This window comes from Bombina bombina, chromosome 2 (assembly GCF_027579735.1).
Source record: "Bombina bombina isolate aBomBom1 chromosome 2, aBomBom1.pri, whole genome shotgun sequence".
Taxonomy (NCBI): Eukaryota; Metazoa; Chordata; class Amphibia; order Anura; family Bombinatoridae; genus Bombina; species Bombina bombina.
Genome location: NC_069500.1, coordinates 755,214,530 through 755,228,439, shown reverse-complemented (window position 1 = coordinate 755,228,439; position 13,910 = coordinate 755,214,530).

Below are 13,910 nucleotides of genomic sequence, written 5' to 3'. Positions count from 1 at the left end.
TGGGGAAAGACTACTCTCTGGGTCGTTTAGCGTTCAGTTAGGAGAGCTGAAAAAAACATATCAAGCCCCATAGGCTCTTGTGGCCCCTAGTGTACGATGCAGGGTAGATCTAATTCTCATGGACTGGTTATCAATTATCTTGGTGCTGTGGAGCTCCGGTGCTGAGGAGGAGCCTTCAGGTGAGAGCAACAGGTGCTGGCACACTCCCCAGGGGAATTGTCCACACTGGACCAAGCCGGAGAAGGATACTAGGATATGATCTGCTGCAACTGAGTACAGCAGGAAGGGGGAGGGGAGTGTGCTTATGGAGTCTGCAGCGTGTACTTTTCCCAGTCAGACCCCCCTTCGGTCCTCAAATTATTTTTAGCTCTATGGGTAGTTTAATAAGTCATGTACAGTCCAGTATACTTCTAGGATGGTTGTTCTGAATGCAGGTAGGGGGAAATGCACCTTTAATTAGTTTTTAATGCTTTGCTTCAGAGGGGTAAAGCACTGTATAGAAGGTATGCTGTATCCCTCAGTTTGGCCATATATAGACAAGCAGAAGTTTGAAAAAAATGGAGAATATTTATGCAGCAGGCTTGAAATAGTGGGTGCAGTGACCTTTATACTACCAAAGGAGTTAGTGACCCTCTGTAATCCCACACAGTCTCCTGCAGCAATGTGTAGTGTGTTGTTATGCAGGGGGTCTCACAAAGTGGGTATGATTCGTCTCTGTGCAGGTGGTTTGTGTTAGAGCCTGCTTAGGTATCAGAGTTAAAAAGTGTCACTAAAGAACCCAAAGGGCCTCACAGTACTGCCCAAAGCGTTTGTTCATCTACAGTTATATTGGTCTGCCAGTGAGTTCAATGTGTTAAGCCCCTGTGGAGTGTGAAGGTGCGTATTAGGTGATGCGTCACACTTACAGTTTCAATATGGCAATTCGCGCCAAGATCTTTCCGGCTGATGTCAGTTGCTCCCCACTGTCTCCTGGTCACAGTCAGATGCCTCCTAATCCGGATCAGCAGTTCAGCAGTTCCCCCAAATTAGTGTAGCTGACTCCAGGGTGTTAGTGCAGCTCCTCCGTGTTGTCAAAACCGCTGATCACGCTGGAAGATGGCGCCATCCGGGCCGTGCAGAATGGAGGAGGTCCGTGCGCTAGGAGTCTGCAGTCTGGATCCGTAAGCTCAAGTTGCAATTTCGGCTTTACCGGTAGCCAGCCACTTGATCTCTTTAAAGGCGGGACGTGGGAGGGAGGGTTCAGCTACTCCCGATATATCCGTCTGCGGTCCAAAGGCAAGTCAGATACAAGGTTTCCCACCTCTAACTGAAAGCAGCGCTCTCTCTCAGAGAAACATCGAGTCACTCCGGTGCTTAATAAGTAATATCAGTTGGTTTAGCGCTAGATTGTCGCTCCGAGTAAACTTTATAATTGCTTTAGCTCTCTGTTATAGCCGGAGCTCGGTAGGAAAACATCCTATCACTCTGGCGAGTTAGCTCCGCCCCGCCTACTGTATTAATTTGAGATATTGCTGACGATAATTTTATGATTGTTATTAATTATTAAAAATACACCAACATTTTATTTTGAGGACACTCCTGAGATGTACTAATAATGTACTACATTGCACAACACTTCAAGAGTTATACCTCAAAATACAGGTAAAACTCGAAAAATTTGAATATTGTGCAAAAGTTAATTTATTTCACTAATGCGACCTAAAAGGTGAAACTAATATATGAGATAGACTCATTACATGCAAAGCAAGATAGTTCAAGCCGTGATTTGTCATAATTGTGATGATTATGGCTTACAGCTCATGAAAACCCCAAATCCACAATCTCAGACAATTTGAATATTGTGAAAAGGTGCAATATTCTAGGCTCAAAGTGTCCCAACTCTAATCAGCTAATTAAGCCATAACACCTGCAAAGGGTTCCTGAGCCTTTAAATGGTCTCTCAGTCTGGTTCAGTAGGAATCACAATCATGGGAAAGACTGCTGACCTGACAGTTGTGCAGAAAACCATCATTGACAGCCTCCATAAGGAGGGAAAGCCTCAAAAGGTAATTGCAAAAGAAGTTGGATGTTCCCAAAGTGCTGTATCAAAGCACATTAATAGAAAGTTATATGGAAGGGAAAAGTGTGGAAGAAAAAGGTGCACAAGCAGCAGGGATGACCGCAGCCTGGATAGGATTGTCAGGAAAAGGCCATTCAAAAGTGTTGGGGACTTTCACAAGGAGTGGACTGTGGCTGGAGTCAGTGCATCAAGAGCCACCACACACAGACGGATCCTGGACATGGGCTTCAAATGTTGTATTCCTCTTTTCAAGCCACTCCTGAACAATAAACGTCAGAAGCGTCTTACCTGGGCTAAAGAAAAACAGACCTGGTCTGTTGCTCAGTGGTCCAAAGTCCTCTTTTCTGATGAGAGCAAATTTTGCATCTCATTTGGAAACCAAGGACCCTGAATATGGAGGAAGAATGAAGAGGCACACACTGCAAGATGCTTGAAGTCCAGTGTGAAGTTTCCACCGTCTGTGTTGATTTGGGAAGCCATGTCATCTGCTGGTGTTGGTCCACTGTGCTTCATTAAGTCCAGGGTCAACGCAGCCGTCTACCAGGAGATTTTAGAGCACTTCATGCTTCCTTCCACAGACGAGCTCTATGGGGATACTGACTTCATTTTCCAGCAGGACTTGGCACGTGCCCACACTGCCAAAAGCACCAAAACCTGGTTCAATGACTGTGGGATTACTGTGCTTGATTGGCCAGCAAACTCGCCTGACCTGAACCCCTTAGAGAATCTATGGGACATTGCCAAGAGAAAGATGAGAGACATGAGACCGAACAATGCAGAAGAGCTGAAGGCCGCTATTGAAGCATCCTGGCCTTCCATAACACCTCAGCAGTGCCACAGGCTGATAGCTTCCATGTCACGCCGCACATTGAGGCAGTAATTGCTGCAAAAGGGGCCCAAACCAAGTACTGATTACATGCATGCTTATACTTTTCAGAGGTCCAATATTGTTCTATGTACAATCCTTGTTTTATTGATTGCATGTAATATTCTAATTTTCTGAGATTGTGGATTTGGGGTTTTCATGAGCTGTAAGCCATAATCATCACAATTATGACAAATCACGGCTTGAACTATATTGCTTTGCTTTGTAATGAGTCTCTCTCATATATTAGTTTCACCTTTTAGGTTGCATTAGTGAAATAAATTAACTTTTGCACGATATTCACCTGTATGCACTCAATGGCACCTTACTCCACTAAGACTTTTTAAAATTTCCCAAATAAATTCTGTGCTGGAGGAATTGTGGCAGAGTGGGCTCTCCTGTTCACATATGGTGGGACTATCCAGTACTACGGCCCTTCTGGTCCTCTGTATTTCACAAATATTCCCTGGCTACCACACCAATTCCTAATATTGCTCAGACTGCGAAATTTCATTAAGGACTGAAACACATGCCTTTACAAAACAAACGTTACGCCATTTACATGTTCACTGCAGCCAAACTTTCCATTGCCAGATGCTGGAAACAGGCTGACCCCCCAACCTGGAAAGAGGCCAGCAATACTATGGACTACCTTGAAATAATGGAAGGTCCCATATTCTCCCTGCACAACAAAACAGACCTTCATGCGCTGATATGGGAATCCTGGAGAAGGATAAGATAAGAGTAAAACTAAAGACCAAAAAACTCTCTTCCTTTTGTTCTCTCCTTCAATCCCTGACTTGCTCAACAAGACAGTTCTTGCACTAAAGCATTACCTAACTCTCCCTAGGAGACTGAACCCATCACTTTATTTTAAGTTACTTCCATGATACCAATAGAAAACTAAATTGAGGCAGACACTTAATTGCCACACTCGTATACTGTACAGTTGCTGTAATTGTAATTGTTTTTTTAATTACCATCTCGGTTTATATTCCTGCAATCTTGTTTAAAGATCAACTGATGTACCTGTTGAATTACATGCTTCAATAAAAAGATGACTTTAAAAAAAAAAAAAAACATAATGACATCACCTAAGATTTTCAAAAATGTCAGTCTTCAGAAGAACAGAACTAATATAACTAAAGGTAGTTTACACCTATAAACAGAATGGTTATCACTATTCTTTTACTCACATTTTGTTATATTGTGTAAGATGTGATAATACAATACAACAAAGTGTGAGTTATCACATCTTACACAATATAACAAAATGTGAGGTGTAATTACCATAAACCAACATAACACCAATGTATATATATGCTTTGCCCAATTTTACTGGTGAAAAAAAATATAAATATATATATATTCTAATAAATTTCTGAAAAGTCCTGGCGAGTGCACTCTTCCTTTTGTTCTATTTGCCTATCTGTTGCACCCTGGGCACCTGTGACTTGATCTATGGAGTGCTTGTCTACTTTGAACTTTTTATATATATATATATATATATATATATATATATATATATATATATATATATATATATATATAAAAAATAGGTGGAAACCAAATTGTTCATTCTTTATTTACATTATTATTTTAGGACTTTTAAAACAATACCCTATTGCCAAAAATGAATCATGTCTTATTCGGAATATAAATCTTGAGGAATCATGGTCTTCAATTTGAAGATTCAAAAGACCTCTCTCTTGGTCAACCATCACTTGTTCCACTATAGTCCATTGTAATGTGTCTGCTCGTTTCTGATGCTTTGACTTAAAGTGCTGTATTAGTAGAGTGGTGAGCGGACCAGATTTGATGTTAGATAAGTGATTTGTATTTGTATTCTTATATCACGACTCGTCATCCCCACATACTGCAAATTGCATTTAACCAATATTAGTTCATAGATCACATAGGTAGTACGACAATTATAACATCTCGAGTGAAAAATTGTCTCCAGTAACTGTCCATCCCGTCTTCAAAAATGTACATGCCTTACGTGATATAAAAAGACATCTAAACACTTTTTGTCAACCACAAGCTCCTCCCTATATCCTCTGATCTTAGGTTTGTGGGAGAAATCCGGTTACCAATAGTAGGACCCCTTCTCTAACCAATTCCACTAGTTCCTCATCTGCTGCTAATAAGAAATGTCACTCCTTTAATTACGATCTCATTTTGCCACTTATCTTCCTTCCTAACCAAAAGGGTCTCACTGCTTCCTTTTACTCAAAATACAGATATATAATGTTATTAATCTTTTCAATTATAACTTATATGACACTGAAGTGAGGGTATTAAGTTAAGGTTTTGCTGAGAGCTTTTTTTTTTTTTTTTAATATGTTAGGTAAGTTTTAAACTGTGTAAAAAAAAAAGTAAAGCTTCTGCTTTCAACTGTGTAAGCTAATCCAAAATACTGTCACTGATCTGTGAACTTGCACTGCTTCTGTCACAGGAAGCAACAATACTCACGTTACAAGATGGAGGCACCCAGTATAAAATACAGAGCTCTACCAACTGGCTCCTGTAATGGCTTAAAAACAAAAAGGCTTTAAAGACAGCTGAAGGTACTGAAGGAAAAACAATAGCATGGTGAGTAGTAACCTATTGTTATACTCAGCATTTTAATGTCCCTTTAAAGGAACATTGTGCTTGAAAAAGTTTAGCAATGCAAATTTACACCTTGTCAAAAAATGTACAAATGTAAATTGCCCAGTAAACACTAAAGATATCTTTAGAGTCTTGCAAAAAATTAACATACTGAATGATTGATTGTAAAATGATTTGAATATATTGCCACCTTGTTGTTTTTCAAAAGCCTAACTCTACCCATGCTTTGACATTGTTCATTATGCTGAATGCAACTCTGTGGCAACTAGGACCCTACCCCTTCAGAAAACTTTCATTACAAATGTATAAGATTTTTAAGATCTGGGCTATTACGCATGTTGATATGAAATGGCTTTATGTGCTTGAAGCATAGGGTCCAACATCACTTTATGGATGAGTACACAGGGAAATAAATTCTCATTATAACTATATAGTATCCATCATGTATTATCATGGTTTACTGGTTAAAGGGACAGTCAAGTCCAAAAAAAAATTCTGTGTTTCAAATAGGGCATGTACTTTTAAACAACTTTCCAATTTACTTTTATCACCAATTTTGCTTTGTTCTCTTGGTATTCTTAGTTGAAAGCTAAACCTAGGAGGTTCATATGCTAATTTCTTAGACCTTGAAGGCCGCCTCTAATCTAAATGCATTTTGATAGTTTTTCACCACTAGAGGGCATTAGTTCACATGTTTCATATAGATAACATTGAGCTCATGCATGTGAATTTACCATGGAGACAGCTCTGATTGGCTAAACTGCAAGTCTGTCAAAAGAACTGAAATATCACAGAGATAAAACGTGTATAATTATAACTCTGTTGGTTATGCAAAACTGGGGAATTGGTAATTAAGGGATTATCTATCTTTTAAAACAACAAAAATTCTGGTGATGACTGTCCCTTTAAGGTGTTACGGGTTCATTGTGAATACTCTTCACATTATTGACTGTATACTATTTACATATGCTCTTATGACTATGCAGGTTATGCACATGATTTATTTCATCTTTGTTTGGTCTGTAAGCATTTTAAGATATGTAAATTATGTGTCTTTTCACACATTTCATCTTATACTTTTTATATATAGCTTATGTCTGCATACATAGTTAAGTTATAATTTATACATATAATAATTTATAGCTTTCTATAAAAAACTTTTTTTTAAATATTTTTTTTAAGAGTGCTGAAATCTGGATTACTTATTCAGTCAGATTTTTTTTTTTTTAAATATATAACTATCATGAGGGACCAAAATTAGGTCCTGGCATTTAAAAGCAGAGCATCCCATATCAGCTAGACCTCTGTCAGCTACGTAGCCATAATAGACTCGATCTCTCATACTGCAGCATTTATGCTTAAAGGTACATTGTACAATAGATTTTTCTTTGCATAAATGTTTTGTAGATGATCCATTTAAACAGCCCACCTGGGAGTTTTTTTGTAAATAGCTATAGTTTTGCTTATTTTTTAATAACATTGTGCTGATTTTCAGACTCCTACCCAAGCCCCAAAGTGTCAGATGTATACTGATGTCTATAGACCACTGCTGCCTCCTGTTTGTCTAATCTGTCTTTTCATATGTAGGGAAGAGGGTCTGCTCACAGTCCCTTTAACTGGGAGCTCCAGCTAACCTCATCAACAGTGCTAAACTTGGAGCTTCTAAGTAAGTTTTTAAAAGGTTTTATACTGGATTTTAAGATCAGTATCTGTGCATATTCTTCTTTATAGTAGTGTCTATTAAATGCAGTTATATGAAAATTGGTGTATACTGTCCCTTTAACAGCCAGACAACAAATGTACTTTCTGCTTCACAAAATAGGCAGAGTGTAAGAGCTTTCCTATTGTTACACATATTAAGAGATGGTGGGGTTCCTATATAGCAGCAAGGCCCACATTTGCCCTGTATGCCCTATGGCTAGTCTGGGCCCGATATATCTATACTATAATTGCGTTTGTAATGTCCGTCACTGTCTGCAGTTGCGCCTGCATCCTTAAAGGAATATTGGTGGCGCGAAGCTGCATCCAGGTGGATTCGAAAAAGGCAGGGTGCTGAAAGAATACACCAAAGGTGGATTCTTTCACCACCCTGCAATTTTCGGAATCTACCGGGATGCAGTGAAGGTAAACGGAGAATTAAAAAAAAAAAAAAAAACTAACCTCACGCAATAAGTATATATAAAAAAAAATTACCGCCCGTAATAAGTATTAAAAAAAAAACCTATTTCGGGCTTTAGTAGGTTAGGTTTTTTTGAACATTTTTTGAGGGTTTTTAAACATTTTTTTTAGATTAGGGTTTTTTTTTGGGCAAATCTCAAAAGAGCTGAATGCCCTTTTAAGGGCAATTCCCATACAAATGCCCTTTTCAGGGCAATGGGTAGATTAGGTTTATTAGTGTTAGTTTTTTTTATTTGAGGTGTTTGGTGTGTGGGGGGTTTACTGTTAGGGGGGGACTTTATTTTTAATGTAAAAGAGCTGTTTAATTTAGGGCAATGCCCTACAAAAAGCCCTTTTCAAGGGCGATTGGTAGTTTATCATAAGATTAGGGGGTCTTTTTATTTTTAAAGGGATTAGGTTTTATTTTGGATAATGTTTTTTTCTGTATTTCTATTTTTTGTAGCTTTGGAGGTTGTATTTACAACACAGACGGCTTATCAACTAACATATATATATATATATATATATATATATATATATACACACATATATATATATATATATATATTTATATACACACACATACATACTGTATATATATATATATATATATATATATATATATATACTATAATAAATAAAAATGTGTGGTAGTGCACAATTAGACTCTCAAATTCCAACACTCACAAACTGTGCTGGCTGTCCCAAATAATATACAATACTATGAGAGAGAAGGATTGAACGAAATTTATCAGTCAATCAAAGAGGGACACAGGCCGCACTTAGTTAACGAGAGTTTTATTTACTATGTAATTCTGAACAACCGTAAATCAGAACGTCTACCCTCCACCCGATTCCTTTAAAACGGAATACACACCAATTAAAATACACAGGTATTAGAACAGGCTGGCCAGCTATTAATTTGAAAATATATCTCACAAACTCACATGCACCAAATACATAATATCACATATACACATAAAATCTAAACTGCAATTATAACTTGGGAGACAAACGAATGAGGAACTTTGTTATCAAAAAAAAGTCCGTCTGTTATTACGGGGCCCCAAAGTTGCAGCTGTTATTAACAGGTAATTGTTCAGTTTCCAAGCTCTTAGTGTATATACACGCTCTGGATCTGGACACAATTTCTTTACTTTTGCACAATGTAACAGCTTGATTGCAAGATTTATGCTTGTGATTTCTTTCTATGGACAAACTTGTGAGTGATATGCATGCAGTGTCTTTCTGAAGATTAACGCACAATGTACCCTGGCGGGACAGACCCGGCTGTCAGCCGCAAGACTTTAAAGCCAATATAAAGGACTATTTATTCAGTACCTGTTATAGCAGTTTAGGCAATGAAAGAGTCTTTGTTACTGCAGTAGGGCTGCTTCACTTGCTTACCGCCATGTACTCTTTAGCGTTTCTCAGTGAAATTCAAATGCTGCTGGCTCTGTTCTCAGCTGCTCACAGATGTTCACCTGTCGTGCTTTGCTCAATCATGACGCGTTTCTCCCCTCCCACATAGGGCTGAGTGTCGGGGCCTCATCAGATGTGTATCTTAGGGGGTGTGTGTCAGGCTTTATATTGCCATTGGTCACCAGTACCTCCCCCTCTCTTTCACAGCACTATTCTACCTACACAGCTTCAAAACAAAACCGTGTCTTCCAATCAGTGTCAAACCGCGCAAAATGGAACTGATCTTTAATATTTACAATATGTACAAAGAGCTAGATATGGCTTATGCAGACAAAGAATTAGATTGCAACATATTACGGATTCTTACAATTTTATAGTGACAAATTTATAGATGCACCTCCACAGCTAGATCCATTGCTTTTTACCTACATTTACTGATTCTAATTATAATTATATAGCCATTATATTCTTTTTAAGTTAAAAAACCTTCTATTGATAAACATAAAGGCCTGCATTATTATGTAGTAAAAAAGTCTATGGTACATCTTGAATATCACTACCTTCTTTTGACCAAATACATGTTAATCACAAGTTAACCCTTTTTGCTTATTAGCACTTTAGATAAGGAGAGTTGTTTATAAAAAATGTGCATACTCTATTTTTTCATTTAAGCCAATTGGGCTTAAGGTGTTTAACCTAAAAATCCACCTTGACTCATTTTGTAAGATGATTTTATCTAGGTGACCACCCCGTCTATTCTGTTTTAACTGTTCAATGCCCATAATTTGCAACTTTGTGTGATCTGAATTATGGTAGAGTTTAAAGTGCCTTGCTACTGGGCTATCTGTGTCCTCATTTTTAATGTCGTCTCTATGCTCTCAGATTCTACTTTTGAACTCTCTAGTAGCTTTTTAGAGGTGCATGATATCCTCTCTCTTACATGATACACCTTACCCCTAGTTGGGGGGTGACGCTGTTAACCAATTTTTGGTTTCCTCTTTTTTAAATTTGCTATGTACTAGCATGTCTTTTATGCTTGGAGCCCTTCTCGCCGTCAATAATGGATACTCTGATATGCATCCCCTAAGTGATGCATCATCAGGTAATATGTGCCAATGGTTATTAACCCCATAATGGCAACTGACGTACCAGGTACGTCCTGCAAAAACTGACAGTTAGTGACAATGGACGTACCTGGTACGTCAGTTGTCTAAGAGAGTGCTGGAAGCGATCGCAATTGCTTCCAGCAGCTCTCAGGGTATTGCAGTGATGCCTCGATATTGAGGCATCCTGCAATACCCTTTAAAAAGCATCCGATGCAGAGAGAGCAGAGAGAGGGGGGCAGAAAACTTTTTTTTTTTTTAAATAATACGATCTGCTAGGGTAGGGGGATGGGGTTAGGTGGGGGGGGGGGGGCAGCTACACTACAGAAAACCGCTGTTTAAGAAAATAAAAAAATAAAAAATCAACCTTTCTTTTTTGGGGAAAACTGAGTACTGGCCAGTACCCAAGATGGTGGCAAATAGGTAGGTTGGGAGGGTTAGAGAGCTGTTTGGGGGGGATCAGGGAGGTTGGGGGCTAAGGCAGGGGTCCATCACATATGAATAATTAAAAAAAAAAAAAAAAAATACCTTTTATTTTAGTACTGGCAGACTTTCTGCCAGTACTTAAGATGGCGGGGACAATTGTGGGGTGGGGGGAGGGAAGAGAGCTGTTTGGGAGGGATCAGGGGGTGGGATGTGTCAGGTGGGAGGCTGATCTCTACACTAAAGCTAAAATCAACCCTGCAAGCTCTCTACAAGCTACCTAATTAACCCCTTAACTGCTGGGCATAATACAAGTGTGGTGCGCAGCAGCATTTAGTGGCCTCCTAATTGCCAAAAAGCAACGCCAAAGCCATATATGTCTGCTATTTCTGAACAAAGGAGATCCCAGAGAAGCATTTACAACCATTTGTGACATAATTGCACAAGCTGTTTGTAAATAATTTCAGTGAGAAACCTAAAATTGTGAAAAATTTAACTTTTTTTTTTTATTTGCTCGCATTTGGCGGTGAAATGGTGGCATGAAATGTACCAAAATGGGCCTAGATCAATACTTTGGGTTGTCTACTACACTATACTAAAGCTAAAATTAACCCTTCAAGGTCTCTACAAGCTCCCTAATTAACCCCTTCACTGCTGGGCATAATACACGTGTGGTGCACAGCGGCATTTAGTGGCCTTCTAATTACCAAAAAGCAATGCTAAAGCCATATATGTCTGCTATTTCTGAACAAAGAGGATCCCAGAGAAGCATTTACAACCATTTGTGCCATAATTGCACAAACTGTTTGTAAATAATTTCAGTGAGAAACCTAAAGTTTGTGACAAAATTTGTGAAAAAGTGAACAATTTTTTTTTATTTGCTCGCATTTGGCGGTGAAATGGTGGCATGAAATATACCAAAATGGGCATAAATCAATACTTTGGGTTGTCTACTAAAAAAAAATATATACATGTCAAGGGATATTCAGAGATTACGGACAGATATTACAGGGAGTGCAGAATTATTAGGCAAGTTGTATTTTTGAGGATTAATTTTATTATTGAACAACAACCATGTTCTCAATGAACCCAAAAAACTCATTAATATCAAAGCTGAATAGTTTTGGAAGTAGTTTTCAGTTTGTTTTTAGTTATAGCTATTTTAGGGGGATATCTGTGTGTGCAGGTGACTATTACTGTGCATAATTATTAGGCAACTTAACAAAAAACAAATATATACCCATTTCAATTATTTATTTTTACCAGTGAAACCAATATAACATCTCAACATTCACAAATATACATTTCTGACATTCAAAAACAAAACAAATCAGTGACCAATATAGCCACCTTTCTTTGCAAGGACACTCAAAAGCCTGCCATCCATGGATTCTGTCAATGTTTTGATCTGTTCACCATCAACATTGCGTGCAGCAGCAACCACAGCCTCCCAGACACTGTTCAGAGAGGTGTACTGTTTTCCCTCCTTGTAAATCTCACATTTGATGATGGACCACAGGTTCTCAATGGGGTTCAGATCAGGTGAACAAGGAGGCCATGTCATTAGATTTTCTTCTTTTATACCCTTTCTTGCCAGCCACGCTGTGGAGTACTTGGACGCGTGTGATGGAGCATTGTCCTGCATGAAAATCATGTTTTTCTTGAAGGATGCAGACTTCTTCCTGTACCACTGCTTGAAGAAGGTGTCTTCCAGAAACTGGCAGTAGGACTGGGAGTTGAGCTTGACTCCATCCTCAACCCGAAAAGGCCCCACAAGCTCATCTTTGATACCAGCCCAAACCAGTACTCCACCTCCACCTTTCTGGCGTCTGAGTCGGACTGGAGCTCTCTGCCCTTTACCAATCCAGCCACGGGCCCATCCATCTGGCCCATCAAGACTCACTCTCATTTCATCAGTCCATAAAACCTTAGAAAAATCAGTCTTGAGATATTTCTTGGCCCAGTCTTGACGTTTCAGCTTGTGTGTCTTGTTCAGTGGTGGTCGCCTTTCAGCCTTTCTTACCTTGGCCATGTCTCTGAGTATTGCACACCTTGTGCTTTTGGGCACTCCAGTGATGTTGCAGCTCTGAAATATGGCCAAACTGGTGGCAAGTGGCATCTTGGCAGCTGCACGCTTGACTTTTCTCAGTTCATGGGCAGTTATTTTGCGCCTTGGTTTTTCCACACGTTTCTTGCGACCCTGTTGACTATTTTGAATGAAACGCTTGATTGTTCGATGATCACGCTTCAGAAGCTTTGTAATTTTAAGAGTGCTGCATCCCTCTGCAAGATATTTCACTATTTTTGACTTTTCTGAGCCTGTCAAGTCCTTCTTTTGACCCATTTTGCCAAAGGAAAGGAAGTTGCCTAATAATTATGTACACCTGATATAGGGTGTTGATGTCATTAGACCACACCCCTTCTCATTACAGAGATGCACATCACCTAATATGCTTAATTGGTAGTAGGCTTTCGAGCCTATACAGCTTGGAGTAAGACAACATGCATAAAGAGGATGATGTGGTCAAAATACTAATTTGCCTAATAATTCTGCACTCCCTGTAGTGTTCCAATGTAATTAACGCTAATTTTGAAAAATAATGGTTTGGAAATAGCGAAGTGCTACTTGTATTTATTGCCCTATAACTTGCAAAAAAAGCAAAGAAGATGTAAACATTGGGTATTTCTAAACTCAGGACAAAATTTAGAAACTATTTAGCATGGGTGTTTTTTGGTGGTTGTAGATGTGTAACAGATTTTTGGGGTCAAAGTTAGAAAAAGTGTGTTTTTTTCAATTTTTTCCTCATATTTTATAATTTTTTTTATAGTAAATTATAAGATATGATGAAAATAATGGTATCTTTAGAAAGTCCATTTAATGGCGAGAAAAATGGTATATAATATGTGTGGGTACAGTAAATGAGTAAGAGGAAAATTACAGGGTAAGAACATTGAAAAATGGTCCGGTCATTAAGGGGTTAAGGATATCTTTTAACTTCCTCCAGTGTGAATTATATTCCGTGATTAATCTTACTTGTGTGTCACTATTTGATTTCTTTTTGGAATATAAGAGGTCAGTTCTACAGGTTTTTCTTGCTCTCACCCATGCTTTTTCCACTGTTTTTTCGAGAGTAGCCTCTTGCTAGAAATCTGTCTGCCATTATTTTAGCCTGTTCTTCAAATACTTTTGTTGAAGAGCAACATCTTTTGAGCCTCAAAAATTGGCCTATAGGCACACCTCTTTTTTTTGATGCTCAGGGTGATGGCT